Here is an 18903-nt window from a genome sequence, read left to right on the forward strand (position 1 = left end):
TTTGTCTTGAACATTGTGTATATTTTTGTTTTAAATGTGCATAATTGTTAATTATGCTATTTAAACAAAAGTTCATAGTTACTTTTTATAAAATTTGTATTTTTTTTATTCTATATCTCTAATAAAAATTTTGGTAACAAAAATTGTGGTAGTGGTTTAAATATAAACTAAATTTTAGTATATTTTTTAAATCGTTGAATTTTTAAAGGAAATTTTTTAAATGATTTAACTTTGAAAAAGAGTATATAACAATATAACCATGATTTAAATTCTTAAGGTTGCATGTAAAAATAAAATATTTTCTCAATTTTATAAATAAAAAAATGGTTTAAACGATGAAATCACTCTTCCAAATAGTGAAATTTTACTATAAATGATTGATTTTTTAGTTTTAAATAAAATTAAAATCATCAATTCAAAATTTTTATAATCGAGTGATGGTTATCATTTATTTTAATTATAAATTTAGTTATACCTAATTTAATTATAAAGTTAATTCAAAAATTGGTCAAAACTTTTGCATCAATTGTCTAACATAATAATATGGTAAGTATACAACGTATATCTACTAACGTAATTTTCAGGTACCAACTAAATTTTTGATACGGCAGTTACGCATTTGTGACACCCGCAATTAAGTACCTCTCCTATCTCTCTTAGAATAATTCCTTTTCTATTTTCGCGCAGGTCACCCGCCAGCTCTCGCTTGTCGGATTGTACCATAACCAAATGTTTTAATATATTTGTTGTGGAGTCCAGTGTACAGTCTTTTGAGTTTTTTTCATTAACTAAAAAAAAAAGAGAAAATGAAAAATAGAACCTGCATTTTTCTGGTGATGTGATCACATGATCTCTCCTAGTAGGATACGTTATTTGACGTAAGTGGACCATTGTTAAATTAAAATTAGTTATTTACAGCATTGCTCTTTTGTAGCATAGATCCAAGATGGCTTTGTAAGCCGAAAGCGCTCAGCTGAGAATTAAAATCTTTTACAAAATTCAAAAATAATTCTCTTTTCTATCTTTTGATTTATTGTAATTTTACATGCCAACAACGGATAGTCAGGTAAAAGCGATTAAAATTGGGACTCCGGAAATCCAAATATGTATATAACTTATTGTAGCCATAAAACTAATTATATAAGTAGGTAAAGTTTGTTTCACGAAAAATGGTTGAGTGCTTAATGGTTACTTGAGTTGATCCTATTGTGTATACAAGAGTCTCTCAATAAACTACCGAAGTACACAGGGTCGCACTTCAGAAAGTTTGTTATTTAATATATTTCATTGGTAGCTGTGTAATACACGATTATAAATATTTATTAAATTATTTCATATGGTATTTTCAGGTTTTTCAAGTGAATATACTTGATAATTGAACAATTTTTAACATGAAGAAAGTAGTTTTTTTGTTCTACGTGAACAATTGTAGTATATGGATCTAAATTCAGAAAGGTACTTTCCTTCACACTTTTTACAGGCTTAGGACTGTCAGCAAAAAACTGGCGTGTTTAAAAGTTTTTGCTCTTCCTAATCGGATATCGTTAAAAATGTACAGTAATAATAGTTCTATTTACAGTATATACATACAAACGAATACATAATGTACAAAAAATAGATGAATTGAAAAAAAAATATAGAAAAATATATACAAGTTAATACATGTATTTACAAAAAAAAATACCTAAAATAACCAAAATATATTTATGAATTCCTAAATACCTAAGTCTGTTTCGCTGTCGCTATCCTCTTCAAGATTAATAACAATTGGTTTAATTCTGTGATTCAAAGTAACATATGAATTTTCTATTTTCATGACATGGCGTACTGAATTTTTCCAACTTTCTGGGGAGATATCATCAACACATTTTCTTATTAATTCGACTACACTACCACTTAAAGTCGGAGAAACATTTTGTGACCTAACATTTGACTTTAGTTGGTGCCACATATGCTCTATGGGATTAAATAAACAATAGTAGGGCGGAAGCCGTAACACTGTATGTCCCATGTCCTCGGCCAATGCGTCACATATACTTTTTTAATAGAAAATGATTTTAACACTTCTAACAGTTCATTTTTTAAATAACTTTCTTCAAAATATATATCGTTTTCTAACAGGTAGTTTTGAATTTCAATTTTCGTGTTATTTGCACTTGGAGATTTATGTAATTGACGACTGTGGTAACTTGCATTGTCCATTACTATCACACTATTGTGAGGAAGGTTAGGTATAAGACAATTCTTAAACCATTGCTCAAAAAGCTCTGCCGTTGTATCCTCATGTTAGTCCACGCAGGAGTCTTTAATGTTCTTTGCAGAAAGCCATAAGGCATTTGGGACCCAACCATTTTCTGATCCTGCATGTAAAATTGTTATTCTTTTCCCTTTGTTTGATGGAGCTTTTGTTTGACACCTGTTGGAAGAATCGGACCATCCTTTGGATGGTGTTTCATGAGTGTCAAACCATGTCTCGTCCAGATAAATTATTGGTCGATCTTCTGTACGGTACTTTCTTATAGAAGTTATATATTCAGTACGCCACTTTTGTAAACGATGGGACTCCATAAGCACTTGCCTTTTGTCAATTTTACGATATTTGAAGCCCATTTTAGACAAAATCCTCCAAAGACTAATGCGGCTACAGTTTATTTGTGTATCATCATTAGTAAGCCGTTGTTTTAAAGCATCTAATGTAGGTATCCGTTGCTCATCGTACATTGTGTAAATTTTTCCTTGTGTAAAAGTCCTTATCACTTTCGTCAATACATTTGGTAGAACCGGCATCCTTACGCTTCCTTCTTGACTTAATGGGATTTAATGTAATTCTTTTCACTGTGGTTAGAGGTATTTTCGTTAAATCAGATATTTCACTGACAGCAGTATTAGCAGTAAGTCCTCTTGTAAGTAAAGAACTATATATTGTTTTTACGATTTCTCTAGCGTCAGCAGATAAATGCTTTTTCTTTGCTGGAACTCTGGAAGAAGCACCATCAATGTTTTTCCACGGACGCCACATAATGCTGTTTTATAAGTATAACAGGTATAACACTGGTAACACTTGTAACACTTTCAACTAAATGAAACAAAATGTATATTTAAAAATTTCTCATCGGTTTTATATACTTTTACAAATTATACAGAATAGAGGGAACCTGTATAATTATTCCAGGAAATACTTAACGATCAACAAATTTATTGTGGTCATTAAAAGATCAACCATTGATAGTGAAACTCACTGCTAAAATGTTTACAACTTTATGAAATAAAATGTATTCTAATTGTTTTTATAATTTTATACGATTTTTTAATCGTTTTTATATTACCAGGAATTTAATATACAAACAAGATAACGACACTCCACAGTAGCTTCAATGTTACCTGAATACTTACCTGCTGAACTAATGTTGACTAAGCTGGGGTACTTGCGGTCGGGTTTTATTGCAATCATTAAGCACTCAACCATTTTTCGTGAAATAAACTATACTTATGGTCATAAAACTAGGTACTTTAGGTACATCGAGTTTGATTTGGGAAAACCTATTTTAGAATTTATTTATCCTTTGCATTAGTTATACATAATCCTATAATACATTTCTAATTTAGTTGTGTGATATTCTGATCTTAGGGTAAAAATGTCTTCGACTAAAGGTAAGTTTTTAAGTTTGGAAGAAAAAATATCGGTAATAGAAGCATCTGAAAAAAATAATTATATTGTTTGAGTTTTGGCCGAAAAGTTTCAAATAGGAAAAACTCAAGTTAGTGACATTTTAAAGAAAAAGGCCTATTTAAAAAAGTATAAGTGGTATAGTGAAGTGGAAATGTTTAACAAAAAAAGTTGATTAAAACGGAATGTGTTGCCATCGATACTATAGTGTACGATTGGTTTTGTAAAGTGAGAAGAGTATTCCATTATCTAGACTAATAATAATAGAAAGAGCTTTAGAGGCAGTGAAAGAACTTAATTATTAACTTAAATTAATTTGAATTTTAAAGCTTCCAATGGTTGGCTTGACAAGTTTTGCTTAGGACATAATTGACATAATTTTGCTTGACGACGTTTCATGGTGACAAAGAAAATGCCAAATTTATTAAGTGGCTATTTACCTTAAGATCTTTATAACACTAATGAGACTGGTCTGTATTATCGAGTCTTACCAACTAAAACTTTTACATTTCGTAATGGAAAATGCACTGGGGGTAAATCTGTTAAGGAAAGGCTGACCGTATTATTGTGTCAAGTTTAAATGGTGAAAAATAAAAACCTTTGGTGACTGGTAAAAGTAAAAATTCTCGATGTTTTAAAAATCTTTATGTTGATAAACTCCAAGTCGACTGGTCCTAGAACAAGGAGACCTGGATGACCAGAGATATCATGACAGATTAGCTGCACAAATTTGACATAAAAATGAAAAGTCAAAAAAGAAAAATATCTTATTCCTAGACTACGTAACATCCGGATATTCACTTATCTAACAATATATTTTTGCCACCTAATACTACAGCACATTGTCAACCGTTAGATCAAGGAATAATTAAAAACTTTAAATCCGTGTATATAAAGTTTTTGATAAGAAGAATGTTATCATCTATTGAGTTTTCTTTATCAACGGGTGAACTCAAGATGTCCATAGCGATTGCTAACGCTTTACTTTGGATTGTGTAAGCATGGAGAGACGTTTTAACCAAAACAATTAAAAAGTGTTTCATTAGGTGAGGTTTTTTAAAATCGGTATTAATGGTGAAGACATTGTGGAAAATCTGGAGCTACAAGATGGAAGATGATTTGTTATTGTCAACTTTTTGCCAAAGTCATGGAGTTGAACATTTTTTGAACTACCTAGAGATTGATGCAGCCCTATTGACGGAAAATACTGAAGTAAACTTAGCTAGTTATGATAGTGATTTTAAAGAAAACGAACAGGTCTCCAATGTTTCTGACAATGAGAGTGACGATGAACTAGAACTTACTACAACTGTAAGTAATTTAAATGATGTTTACCTAAAATTAAGAGACCCCTTTTTTATTTCATTTCCTTAAGAGATAACCCTACACAACGGCCAACTCTACACAACGCACAATTATTTCCCCCCTTGGTGTCCGTTATGGAGAAGTTTCACTGTATATATAGCATTAAACAGATTATTATATAAGCCCCCATTCTTTAGTATTAAATAACATGATTTACGTATGTGTACTATTCGTAATATATATTATCTTCTCAGGATGTGGGTCATAGATTTTAAAACAATTGCATATAAAATGTGAACTAGTAGAACGTTATATGAAGAAAAATTGTGTTTGCACTTTGGTATATATACATATATATATATATATATATATATATATATATATATATATATATATATATATATATATATATATATATATATATATATATATATATATATATATATATATATATATATATATATATATATATAAATGTTTTGGATGGGTTGGAGTCAATAAAACGGGCTATTGGTTAACTTTTTATTATCAAGAGCTGATAAAAAAGACAAAATATCTTACAAAGTTGAACTAGAAAAAAAGAATTTTTTTTTAACTCACCAAATAAAATTAGTTTGGTTAATAAAATTGCTACAAATACATCTCAAAAAGAATTAATACAAAAATGTCCTTATTTAATAAATGCTTCTCTGAAATTTTAATATCATTTTGTAAACATTTTCTTAACACAAAAAAAAATTTAATTTATAAATAATTTAAAGTACCGACCAATTACAAATAAGCCTCAATGTCATAAATGCCAACTTAAAATTTTTATTTTTGACAATTATATTGTCAAAAATAAAATTTTGTTTAAAAATTCTAAACAAAAAAGAAGAAGATTTATTCACCATTGATAGATGTCTGAAAAAATGTAACAGATATATGGAAAATTCAATCAAAATGTGATATTTTTCAAGTTTCATATATAAATTATAAAGAAATAATATAATTATAAATTTTGCTTAGATTTTGAATTTCTGATCTTTTGTTTCACTTATGTGAACAGTGAATTATTATCACTTTTGCTAATACAAACCATTTCCAAAAAAGTCCTTTTGAATTTATTACTTTCAACACATAAAATTCTAATGTTATCAAAATATGGTCTTAATCGATTACATGCTCTGCCAAAGCACAAGATGGTTTTTTAATTCTGCAATCAGTTTTGTGAGAAATAATGCGATTTGAAATATTTCTTCCGGTCTCACCAACATACTCAGCTTCACACTGAGTACAACTAATGCTGTATACTACATTCGTTTTTTCAAATTTGTCTATAGGATATTTAGTTTTGACATATAAAGATCAAGTAGTTTTGATGTTCTTTGTTGCTATTTTTATATTGTCAATAACCTTTAGTGTTTGTATTAATTTAGGTGTTAATGATGGTATAAAAGGTAGTGAATGATAATAGATGTTCTGATTGTTAGATACAATGTTTTGAGATTTAGCAAAAAATGGTGTTAAGTTATTTATAATAACAATATTAGAAAAAAGCATCCTATGTAGCATATCTGGAGGATAAGAGTTTTCAATTAAAATATTTTTTAACAATTGCAGATCTTCTTGTAGATAATCTGGATGAGAAAGCTTTAAAACACGTTCTTTTAATCCTGTTATAAGGTTAATTTTCATCTTATTGGAATGATGAGAGTAATAGCTTATAAATCTATTACTACATATGGGTTTTCTGAACCATCTGGTTTTCAACATATTGTCTGTATTTCTTACAATTCTCATGTCAAGGAATGGTAGAGAATTATCTACCTCTTCCTTAACTGTAAGTTGTATATGTTGATTATGATTGTTGAAAATGTTGACTGTTTCATGAATTTTGTGTTTAGGAACCCAATCCCCACCCTAACCCCCACCTAGGCCACGTCACCATCGACGGTATAAATGAACCGTCCCCTGGCCCCAGTCGTAGTAGTGAACTAGTGAGTGAACTAGAAGTGACTAGTGAGTGTAGTAATGTCTGGGGTCTCGGGAGACTGAGACGTCGGAAGCCCTGAAGAAGACATCAGAGAGGATGTCGAAAGCTCGGCAAAATGGATATCGACGCGGTTCAACCCGGAAGACTGGTGAGTTTAATATTAATTTTGATAATAGTATTAATCTTAGCTCTAAGTTTAATTGTACTAACCGCGGAAATCTTTCCGAACATTTTATTCGCCTCTACGGGGAGGAATTTTACCAGCTCACTAAATCATATAGTAACCTACTACTACGTAAAAATCGTCTTCTTTGTGATTTAACTTTCCTTAAAGCCTGCCGAGACCATAAAGTCATTCCCAAATTTCTGAAACTTAAACACCACGCTTCTTCTTCTTCTATCTCCCAAATTCTTAGGAAAACCAGTTTTGCTATTCTCCGTGAAGCTATTCATTCCACTAGACGAAAACTAGATGTCACAAATAGCAATATTTTCAATATCTGGTCTTCTATTCATTCTTTCAATGTACATCCTATATTATGGGACAGTTTCGACTGTATCAATACACAATCAGCCCTAAACACTTTCGAATCTAAGAGTGAAACTCAGAAGCGCAAATTATTGCATCTCATTTCCGAACAAATTCCAAAAACCTCAACGCTGGAACCCACTACAGTGGTCCATAACTTTTCTGATACCCCTATTTCTGTCAAACTGAAGAAGCCATCTCCAGTTTATCTTCCGAAGATGCTGAAATAACCAGACAAGACATCTCTAGAGTTCTTAGAAACTCAAAGCCTCCTGCTCAGAACATTAGCCAATCCGAGAAAAAAGCCCTGAAAGAACTTCGGTCAAATCCAGATCTAGTCATTCTTCCCGCCGATAAAGGAAACGCCACCGTCATCCTAAACACTTCTTCTTACATCAATAAACTTTCAAATCTCGTTAACACTCCAGACTACAAACCAATTCCTAATAATCCAACAACCTATCTGGAGAAAACAACAAAAGCCATTATCAATAAAACCTCTCTTCCTGTTGACATCAAAAAATCTCTAATTCCTCCTGAAAAGTCTTCAAGAATACCTCGAATATATGGCCTCCCCAAAATTCACAAACCCGACATTCCTCTACGTCCCATTGTCAGTGCATACAACTGCCCTACACAACCATTGGCCAAGTATTTGGCCAAAACTCTACAACCTTTCGCCGAAAATGCTTCATCCTTCGTCAAAAACTCTTTTCATTTCATCGAACTTGTTAAACAATACCCTATATCACCGTCAGACATTCTAGTAAGTTTCGATATTGTCTCAATTTTTACAAACATTCCTATAGATGAAACTCTAAACATTCTGAAAACTAAGTACAGTATCCAACAAGACCACTTATCTCTCATTAAACATTGTATGTAAAACACCTATTTCATCTTCCAAAATCAATTCTACAGACAAATAAATGGTGCCCCAATGGGCTCCCCTCTATCTCCAGTGATTGCCAATATCTTTATGGAAGACTTCGAGACCCGAGCACTATCCACATCAATGCTCAAACCCACATGTTGGCTACGATATGTTGACGATACATTCGTCATTTGGCCACATGGCAGGGATGCTTTGGTGTCTTTCCAAACCCATGTGAATGGTATACATCCTAGTATCCAGTTCACGATGGAGGTGGAAACTGATTCATCCTTACCGTTTCTCGATGTTTTCATAAAGAAACGCCAATCCCAAGGTTTTCATTACTCTGTCTATCGAAAACCCACACATACCAATCGTTACTTGCATGCCAACTCTCACCACCCACCTTTACAAATTAATTCAGTCATTAATACCCTTGTATCCAGATCAATACGCCTTTCCGATGATGCAAGTAGATCCGCTAAGCTTTCTTGTTTAAAACAAGCCCTCATCCAAAACGGTTACCGCGAAAATCACATCAATAGGAGCATCCACAGACATCAATCTCCCACTCAATCTCAATCCAAAGACTCAGACCCTTATCATACGAAAGCTTTTCTTCCTTACATCAAAGGTGTTACTGACAAAATCGACAAAATTCTTAAACCAAGAGGAATAAAAACAATATTTACCCCCCAACAAAAACTTTCTTCTCTTGTCCGTTCAATCAAAGACAATATTCCAAATGAACAGCACGGAGTTTATGAAATTCCTGGTGCAGACTGTCCCCGATCCTATATAGGCCAAACAAATCGTGGAATTCAAAATAGGATTTATGAACATTCCATTTCTGTTCGCAATTTCGATTCAATTTCAGCTCTCGGTCAACACCATCTTCATACAGGTCACAAAATTGATTTTGAAAACTCCAGAACCATAGCCCCCATCCGCTTTTATAAACCAAGAATTATCCGAGAAGCCATAGAAATAGAAAAAAGACCAAATTGCCTTAATAAAAGAGATGACGCCATACGTTCATGCCAACTCTCGCGCCAACCACACCCTAACCCCCACCTAGGCCACGTCACCATCGACGGTATAAATGAACCGTCCCCTGGCCCCAGTCGTAGTAGTGAACTAGTGAGTGAACTAGAAGTGACTAGTAGTGTCTGGGGTCTCGGGAGACTGAGACCTCGGAAGCCCTGAAGAAGACATCAAAGAGGATGTCGAAAGCTCGGCAAAATGGATATCGACACGGTTCAACCCGGAAGACTGGTGAGTTTAATATTAATTTTGATAATAGTATTAATCTTAGCTCTAAGTTTAATTGTACTAACCGCGGAAATCTTTCCGAATATATATATATATATATATATATATATATATATATATATATATATATATATATATATATATATATATATATATATATATATATATATATATATATATATATATATATTATATATGTTAAATCACTAACTTCTTGACTATTTAAAAAAGATTTATTTCACAATTAAAGGTTACATTTTGTTCTACGATAAAATGAAGCAAATAAAATTATAATACAAATATGTTATTAGCAAGAAACTTAAATGACGAGTGAATAATAATGTTAAAGTCCTAAATTTATAATCTTTCTACAAAATGTGGTGTCGGCATTTCCCACGAAAGGCCAGCTTTGGTCAGGGTTTGATGTCCGTGCATGGTTAGCTATCTCTATGGGAACGCTAGCCGAAAGAATGATGAAATAGGAACTGATATTGCGAAACCAAAGTGTTGGTAACCCTTGAGTGGTTCAAGATGACTATTTTCACATATAAAAGCTCCCCTCATTAGTGAAAAGTCGATGCCTTGCTTCGACTTTTAAAGTTCAATTGGGGTTTCTGATACTTCTACATTTTCTGGGCGTACGTCTGGTCTTCTTTTAAAGGTTAATCTTTTAAGTTTCTGTTTAATGAAACTGCTACGATGTGGTGAAGGTGGAGGTGAGTCCTGCGGATAGTTCATGGCAAGTCTTGAAAATCTTTTGCTTCTACATTTGCAGAAGATGTATACAGAAACTAGAATGATAATTAATGATAAAGACAATATAGTGAACCAAGGCAAATGTTTTTCGATGAATGGGTTCATGATTCGGTCGAGTTCTTCTGAATATTGATCCAGCTTGTGTTGTGCAATATTTAAATTATCTGCATTAATCTTATTGAGTTGTAATGGTTTCAAATTTGGTATGTGGTTTCTTCTTTCGAAATGATCACAACATCTGTATGGAACATTAACTGCATGACTTCTGTAGGTTATATTTGGATATTTATCGATTTGATCTCTGGCGTGGACTCTAGTACTTCCAATAAATGCTGTACATTCGGGTAGTAATCTTAGAATTGTTTTTACTTTGATTGTCTGGGTACTGATGTCTTTTTTTTCACACTTGATTGTAACCGGTAATGGATCGGATACGGTTATTAACCATAAATTTCTGTCAATTTCTTGCACATTGTAATCTTGTGCTAAAAACGTTGACATCTGACAAGTTTTTGGTAGAACGCTAACTGGCTTCAATAACTGGGCTTCACATATTGTATCGCTGTCTATTGGAGAGGGAAGAATATCTATGCACAGTCTTTGGTTTGGACTAATTGATGTGCATTCTTCTGTGTTTCGGGAACCATCATCTCGCGCTATATACTTATTTATTGTAGAAAGTTTATGAAAAAGACCAGTTTGAATACGTAATATTGGTATCAAATATAAATGATATAAAGTATAGATTTCGGGGTCGACTAGTAGAATTTCTAGGGCGAATACAATTTTTGAAACGAGTTGATATGCTTGTTTTAATTAGCATATTATTCATTAATAATTCATCAAAGAAATATTATTCTTCTAACTTTTCTTTTATTGTTATTTTTATTTTTACATTTGAAATAATTTTAATTTTTTATCGTATAGCTGTAACGAACGTGCTTAAGACAATTTAATCTTGACATTCAATATTTCAAATACTTCAATGTCATTTTTTATTTGCGAAATCTTTTAAATTCTGTAAGTGTTTTAAAATGTATTTGTACCCCATTTTTTGTAATGTTCAAATTGTTTTAGTTTACTCCTGAAGAAGCTGTTGAATAAATGGCGAAATATTGAGTAATTAAGAAAAAGAAAGATTTTTATTACAGACCACTTTAACCGATAATTTGAACTTATTTATATATATATATATATATATATATATATATATATATATATATATATATATATATATATATATATATATATATAGACTACCCTGCTATACTCCCAAAGCCGCGACAGCGGTATAAAACGGGAGACTATTATTATATATATATATATATATATATATATATATATATATATATATATACATATATATTATACAACTATAAAGGGATTCGAAATAGAAAGAGCTTTAAAAGAGCTAAAAAGTAATAAAGCTCCAGGACACGACGGTATAATTGCCGAGCTCTTAAAAACAAGAAAGACATTAACAATCCCTGTACAAACAAAGCTATTTAATAGATGTCTCCATAATAGCAAGATACCTAAAGACAGGAACAAGAGTCTAGTAATACTCTTACACAAAAAAGGGGACAAATGTGATCTACATAATTATAGACCTATGTGCTCAATCAAGTATACAAATTATTTATGAGTAACCTACAAAATGGACAATTACCAACCGGTTGAACAGGCTGGCTTCCGCAAAGGATATAGTACATCAGACCATCTGCTGACAATGAGAACATTGATAGAGAAGGCAAATGAATACCAACTACCCGTATTTCTTGCCTTCGTCGAATATAAAAAGGTGTTTGATAGTATCGAGATGTGGGCCATAGTACAAGCTATTAATAATTGTAGAATAGATTCGATATATAGTCAACTAATACATAATATATATGAAAATGCAACTATGATAGTACAACTAGACGAAAATACAAATCCCATCCCCATTAAGAGAGGAGTGAGACAAGGAGACGTAATATTGCCAAAGCTTTTCAACCTAGCCCTAAAAGACGTCTTCAAAACTACAAATGGGTCAACCTATGGCATTAACTTTAATGACAAGTTAAACCACCTCAGATTCGCTGACGACGTCGGCCTAAAAATGAATCTGAAAAAAACAAAAATAATGACAAACACAGATGACCCCAGACGTATAACTATAAATGGCAGTGAGATAGAACAAATCCAGGAATATATCTACCTAGGCCAAATCCTGAGACTTGACAAAGAGAACCAAAGTGCGGAAATTACTAGAAGGGCAAGACTAGCATGGGCAGGATTTGGAAAACTTAGTTGGATACTTAAGAACCGCAAAATACCCCAATACTTGAGGAGCAAAGTGTTCAACCAATGCATCCTTCCTATCATGACATATGGATGTCAAACCTGGACCCTAACCAAGGCAAACATGAATAAACTAGCCACAACAGAAAGAACAATGGAAAGAGCAATGTTAGGTATACGACTGTCAGATAAAAAGAGGAACGACTGGGTAAGATCCAAACAAAAGTCGAGTACATAGCAACAAAAATTGCCAAACTTAAATGGAGCTTCGCGGGCTACACTGCTAGACAAAAAGACCAACGTTGGAATACTACAATACAACATTGGAGACCTTACGAAAGTAAACGACCAAGAGGAAGACCACAGATGAGATGGGTTGATGATATTAAAAGAATAGCCGGAACAAATTGGAAATATGTTGCTCAGGATAGAGACCGATGGAAGGAGTTGGGAGAGACCTATGTCCAAGCATGGACAACAGAAGGCTAAGAAGAAGAAAACAATATATATATATATATATATATATATATATATATATATATATATATATATATATATATATATATATGTATATATATATATATTGTTTGTTTTATTTAATTTAACCTTAAGTTTATATTTCTAAGAAAACTTTCTTGGTAATAGTGTTACGATAATAAATATCATGGCCTACAAAACTGTAAATATATTATGACTAATTCTGTTTTTGTTGTAGTGATTTCGGCGTTTGTTTACCAGAAGCATCTAGACCCAAATTATGATGAGTCATCCGACTCGAGGTTTCCAGGTAGGCCGAATAGAACCGGTCTGAGCTTCTGGTTACTTCGATGGGGAATCGCCGCTTCACCATTATTCTCGAATAACAGGATTTTATATTTATAGAAGAATTTTGTTATGAAGAGAGTTAGTTAATTTTGAAGATTCGCGCCGCGATTTAATTGTAACGTTCGTCAAATAAATTGTACAGTAGTTTAATAAACTGATATAAATTACCGTGTGTTTTAATAAATTAAAATAAGAACAATATAATAAATTAGTAAAGAATTAATAAATAAAATAGAATAATTTATAATTAATAAATTCATAACAAGTGGTGTCAGAAGAAAAGTGGAATAAGTGGAAATTGTGGAAATGGCTACGATTTATGAGCTCACAGTTACGGATTTAAGAAGGCATCTTGAAGATAGGGAATTAGCTTCTACCGGGAAAAAGGCTGATTTAGTCCAACGACTAAAGAAAGCTTTAAAAGAAGAAGGTTTGGATCCGGAAACTTATATATTTGAAGACAAGCATGTTGCTGTTATCTCGTTGATTTCGAAAGTTTCTGGTGACATCGAATCATTGGAGAATAAAGTTTCTAACGAGATTTCTTCTCTGGAAAGCAAAGTTTCTGCTAACATCTCTTTGGAAATCTCTAAAGTCACTTCTGAGATGTCTGCCCTGGACGTTAAAAAATCAAGTTGCTGCCGATATGTTGGCCTTCGAAGAAAAGATGAAAGAGATGGAAAGGAAGATGGAGGAAACAGGGACAGCAGAGAGAGGTAACAATCCGATTACAATAGAGACAAAAGAAGACTAGACGAAATGTAAGTTGGAAATACGGCCGAAATTTGAAGGAAGTGGAGGTTCTGTCCATGTGAAAGTCCCAACTTTCGACGGAAAATCGTCATAGAACAACTACATGAAACAGTTCGAATCAGCTGCAAGAGCGAATGGATGGTCTGAAAAAGAAAAGGCTGTAAACCTGACTATCGCTCTTCGAGGAGATGCCTTAGATGTGCTTCAGACCATAGCCGTAGAAGAGACGGATGATTTTGAACAACTTAAGAAGAGGTTAAATATGCGATATGGTCACGAACATTTGGAGCATGTATATCAGTCACAGCTTAAAAATCGAAGACAAAAGAAAGATGAGGCCCTTCAAGAATATGAGGTAGATATTGCCAGATTAGTACAATATGCTTATCCAACAGCTCCCGAAGACATGATGGAAAAGTTGGCCATTCAAACGTTTATTTATGGTCTTCGTGATCATGAAATGCAGAGAACACTACGATTGGCTCGTCACAAGACGCTGGTTGATGTCTTACAGTAAAGTTAGGACTGTAAAAGGGGAAGGAGATGAAGATAAACTTGACCAGCTCGTTAATATGATGAAAAGCATGACATACAAGAAAACAAAGACCATAAGATGCTGGAATTGTGGCGAAACAGGACACGTACGAAGTTCCTGTAAGCACCCTAGGTACGACGCAAATCAAGAAACTTACCATCAGGAAAACTAGAACGGTCGGCCTTAGGGGGCCAGCTTCGACCCAAAACTTTTCCAAAGACCCTCTCATACTAATAGCTTCTTTGAAATGTCGTGAAGATAGTGTATATGTGGATGGAGAAATAAATGGTAAAAAGCATACGTTGTTGGTGGATACCGGAGCGACCAAAACCATTATACGCCCGACAGTTACAAACAGCCGTAAGAAACTGTTACCAACGAGGTTGCGACTTCGGACCGCTACAGGTGAAAATGCCAAGATTCATGGAGAAATCCAGGTACAATTGGGAATTGGAGCAGAAAAGTTTGTCCATACTGTTATAGTTGCTGACATCGAAGAGGATGTTATATTAGGAATGGACGTAATGAATATGCATGGATTCCAATTGGATTTTAAGAATAAGGTAATCAAAGTTGGCAACGAGGAGGTATTTCTCCATCCACATAATGACAACACTGTGCAAGCAGCCATTAAAGAAGATACAGTCGTGCCTGCGAGAAGTGAAACGATCATAGTAGCGCGGCTACAGGGAATTGTGGACGAAGGGAGACCTGTTATGATGGAGCCTTGGAACCACGACGATGAGGTTGGCCGTGGAATCATAATTGGAAAGGAATTGGTGACTTCGGCTAAGGAAATTCCTGTGAGACTTATCAATGTCAACGACTACCCAGTGACCATAAAGAAAGAGACAAAAGTAGGAACTTGCGTACCTGTGACATCCATAATCCGTCAGGCGACAACATCTGATAATTCCAACGACAAATTCGACCAAATGGTTGCAGTTGCAGGACAATCTCTGAATCGAATTGAGAAAAGGAAATTAAGGGAATTTCTTCGGCAGTATCGTGATATTTTTGTACCGAAAGGAGGTAAGACGGGAAGAACTACCGTTGTTAAGCATAAAATTGATACTGGTAATGCTAAGCCAATTCGTCAAACAGCTCGACGATTACCACAGGCGAAAAGAGAGAAAGCTGAAACGATTGTTCAGGAAATGAAGAAAGACGGGGTGATAGAACCTTCTACGAGCCCATGGGTCTCTCCGGTGGTCCTGGTTAAGAAGAAAGACGGAACGACGAGGTTCTGTGTGGATTACCGTTTGCTGAACAACGTTACCAAGAAAGATAGTTCTCCTCTGCCTCGGATCGATGACACATTGGACACATTGGCTGGAAGTAAATTGTTTTCTACTTTGGATTTGAAGTCTGGATACTGGCAGGTAGAAATGGACCCAGTAGATAAAGAAAAGACAGCCTTTACCACAGGATCTGGATTGTGGTAATTCAACGTTATGCCATTTGGACTCTGTAATGCTCCTGCGACATTTGAGAGGCTTATGGAAAATGTGTTGAGAGGGTTATCTTGGAAAACATGCCTGATTTATTTAGATGACATAATCGTCTTGGAGGAGACATTCGAAGAACATTGAAGAATTTAGAAAACGTTTTTAATCGACTTAAAGCTGCCCGATTGATGTTAAACCCCAAGAAGTGCCAGCTATTTCAAGGTAAAGTCAATTATCTGGGTCATATAGTCAGTAAAGAAGGAGTGGCCGTGGATAAGGGAAAAACCGATTCCATTAAGGAATGGCCAAAACCAACTGACAAACACCAAGTGAGAATTTTCCTTGGACTATGCACTTACTACCGAAGGTTTATTAAGAAGTTTGCAGATATCGCTAAGCCATTAACGCGACTTACGGAGGAAGCAAGAGATTACCGCTCAGATACAGACTGCCAAAATGCCTTTGAGACCTCGAAAAAACATTTAATAACAGCACCAATTTTAGGGTATTCACTTCTAGAAGGAAAGTTCATCTTAGATACAGATGCAAGTAATGTGGGAATTGGAGGAGTGCTGTCTCAGATTTAAGGAGGACAGGAACGAGTCCTCGGATATTTTAGTAAAGTTCTTTCAAAACCTGAGCGGAATTATTGTGTCACGAGAAGAGAACTTCTAGCAGTAGTGAAATCAGTAGAGCACTTTTATCAATACCTTTACGGAAGAAAGTTTTTAATTAGAACCGACCATGCCGCCCTTAAGTGGTTGATGCAGTTTAAGAATCCAGAGGGTCAGATAGCCAGGTGGATCGAACGACTCCAAGAATACGATTTTAAGATTGAGCACCGGGCCGGAGTTAGCCACAGAAACACTGATTCTCTTTCCAGAAGGCCATGCCCAGCAGAGTGTTCCCACTGCAACAAAACGGAATCCAAGGAACCAGCAGTGCTAAGAACGACGATGGTCAAGGACGACTGGACGCCTACTAAGATAAGGGAAGAACAAGAGAGAGATCCAGTTATACAGAAAATCCGAAAATGGAAAGAGGAAAACCGTCGACCACCTTGGCAAGAAATATCAAACCTATGCTCTGTAGTTAAGACGTATTGGGCCCAGTGGGACTCATTTATCATGGAAGATGGCTTGCTCAAACGAGTCCTAGAAAATGATGACGGTTCAGAGAAGAGAAGACAGTTGGTGATCCTAAAGAGCAGAATAGCCGAAGTACTTCGTCAGTTACACGACAGTCCATCAGGAGGGTATTTTGGTGTAAAGAAGACCTTTCAGAGAATTCGGGAACGGTTTTATTGGATGAACAGTTCCGACGATGTAAAAGACTGGTGTAAGAAATGTACTATTTGTGCTACGAGTAACGGGCCTTACCGAAAAAGGAGAGCTCCTATGAGACAATATAATGTTGGAAGCCCGTTTGAAAGAATAGCTTTGGACATTGCAGGGCCATTTCCAGAAAGTGAAAATGGGGGCAAGTACATGTTGGTAGTAATGGATTACTTCACTAAGTGGGTCGAGATTTACGCACTTCCAGACCAGAAGGCCGCCACCGTTGCAGATAAGTTGATCCAAGACTATATCAGCCGATTTGGAGTGCCTTTATAGATCCATAGTGACCAAGGCAGGAATTTCGAAAGCGATCTATTCCAAGGAATATGTGATAGACTAGGCATGAAGAAAACAAGAACTACCGCGTATCATCCGCAATCGGATGGTATGGTAGAACGAATGAATAGGACAGTTAGCTAGTATTTGACAAAGATGGTGTCCGATCATCATCGAGACTGGGACCAATACCTTCCATTCTTCACAATGGCCTACAGATCTGCTGTTAACGAATCAACAGGCCAGACACCAGCCAGAGTCCTATTCGGACGCGAAATGCGACTACCTTGTGATCTAGAGTTTGGGTGTCGACCTGGAGAAGATGTAGCAGGTGAAGATTATGTGATCGAATTACGAAGAAGAATGAACGATGTACATGAGTTGGTCCGTTCCCACCTTCAGATCGCTAGCGACCGAATGAAAAAACGGTACGATACACAAGCCGAAAAGGGTTACTTTAAGAAGAACGACAAAGTCTGTCTCTATAATCCCAAGAAGCGAAAAGGTTGTTCTCCTAAATTGCAGCAGTTTTGGGAAGGCCCATACTTAATTATGGAGAAGATCAACGATGTCATCTACCGAATAAGCAAGATTCCGAGGGGAAAGCCGACGATAGTACACCATAACCGGCTGGCGTCTTTCGAAGGTGACCACGACGTAGATGAAGAAGTGGAAGTAAACCAAGACCAAGATGTGTCCGACCTCACGTTTGTGGAATTTATGGGTGCCTATGGAGGTACCGGTAAAGCAAGACATGGTGTTACCACAAAAGAAAAGCAAGATCTACTCGCGCTCCCCGATGACTATGTAACAGTCGTTACTTTTATTACAATTTATATTAAAATAATAACAATTTATATTAAAATAATTTCAGAGATGTAGTATGGGTTGCCTAACTTTAAGTGTTCATTTGCCCATTAAGTGTGTATTTTTAATAATTTAAGTTGTCACTCTAATCTAATTTGGTACCATTGCGAACCAAAGAGATGACAGGAGATTAGGAGGAGTGGAAACTGGCTCTTAGTTAACTTGGTTAACAAACTGTGAATTACAATTCACTTTTGATCG

The sequence above is a fragment of the Diabrotica undecimpunctata genome, chromosome 7 (genome assembly GCF_040954645.1).
Source record: "Diabrotica undecimpunctata isolate CICGRU chromosome 7, icDiaUnde3, whole genome shotgun sequence".
Taxonomy (NCBI): Eukaryota; Metazoa; Arthropoda; class Insecta; order Coleoptera; family Chrysomelidae; genus Diabrotica; species Diabrotica undecimpunctata.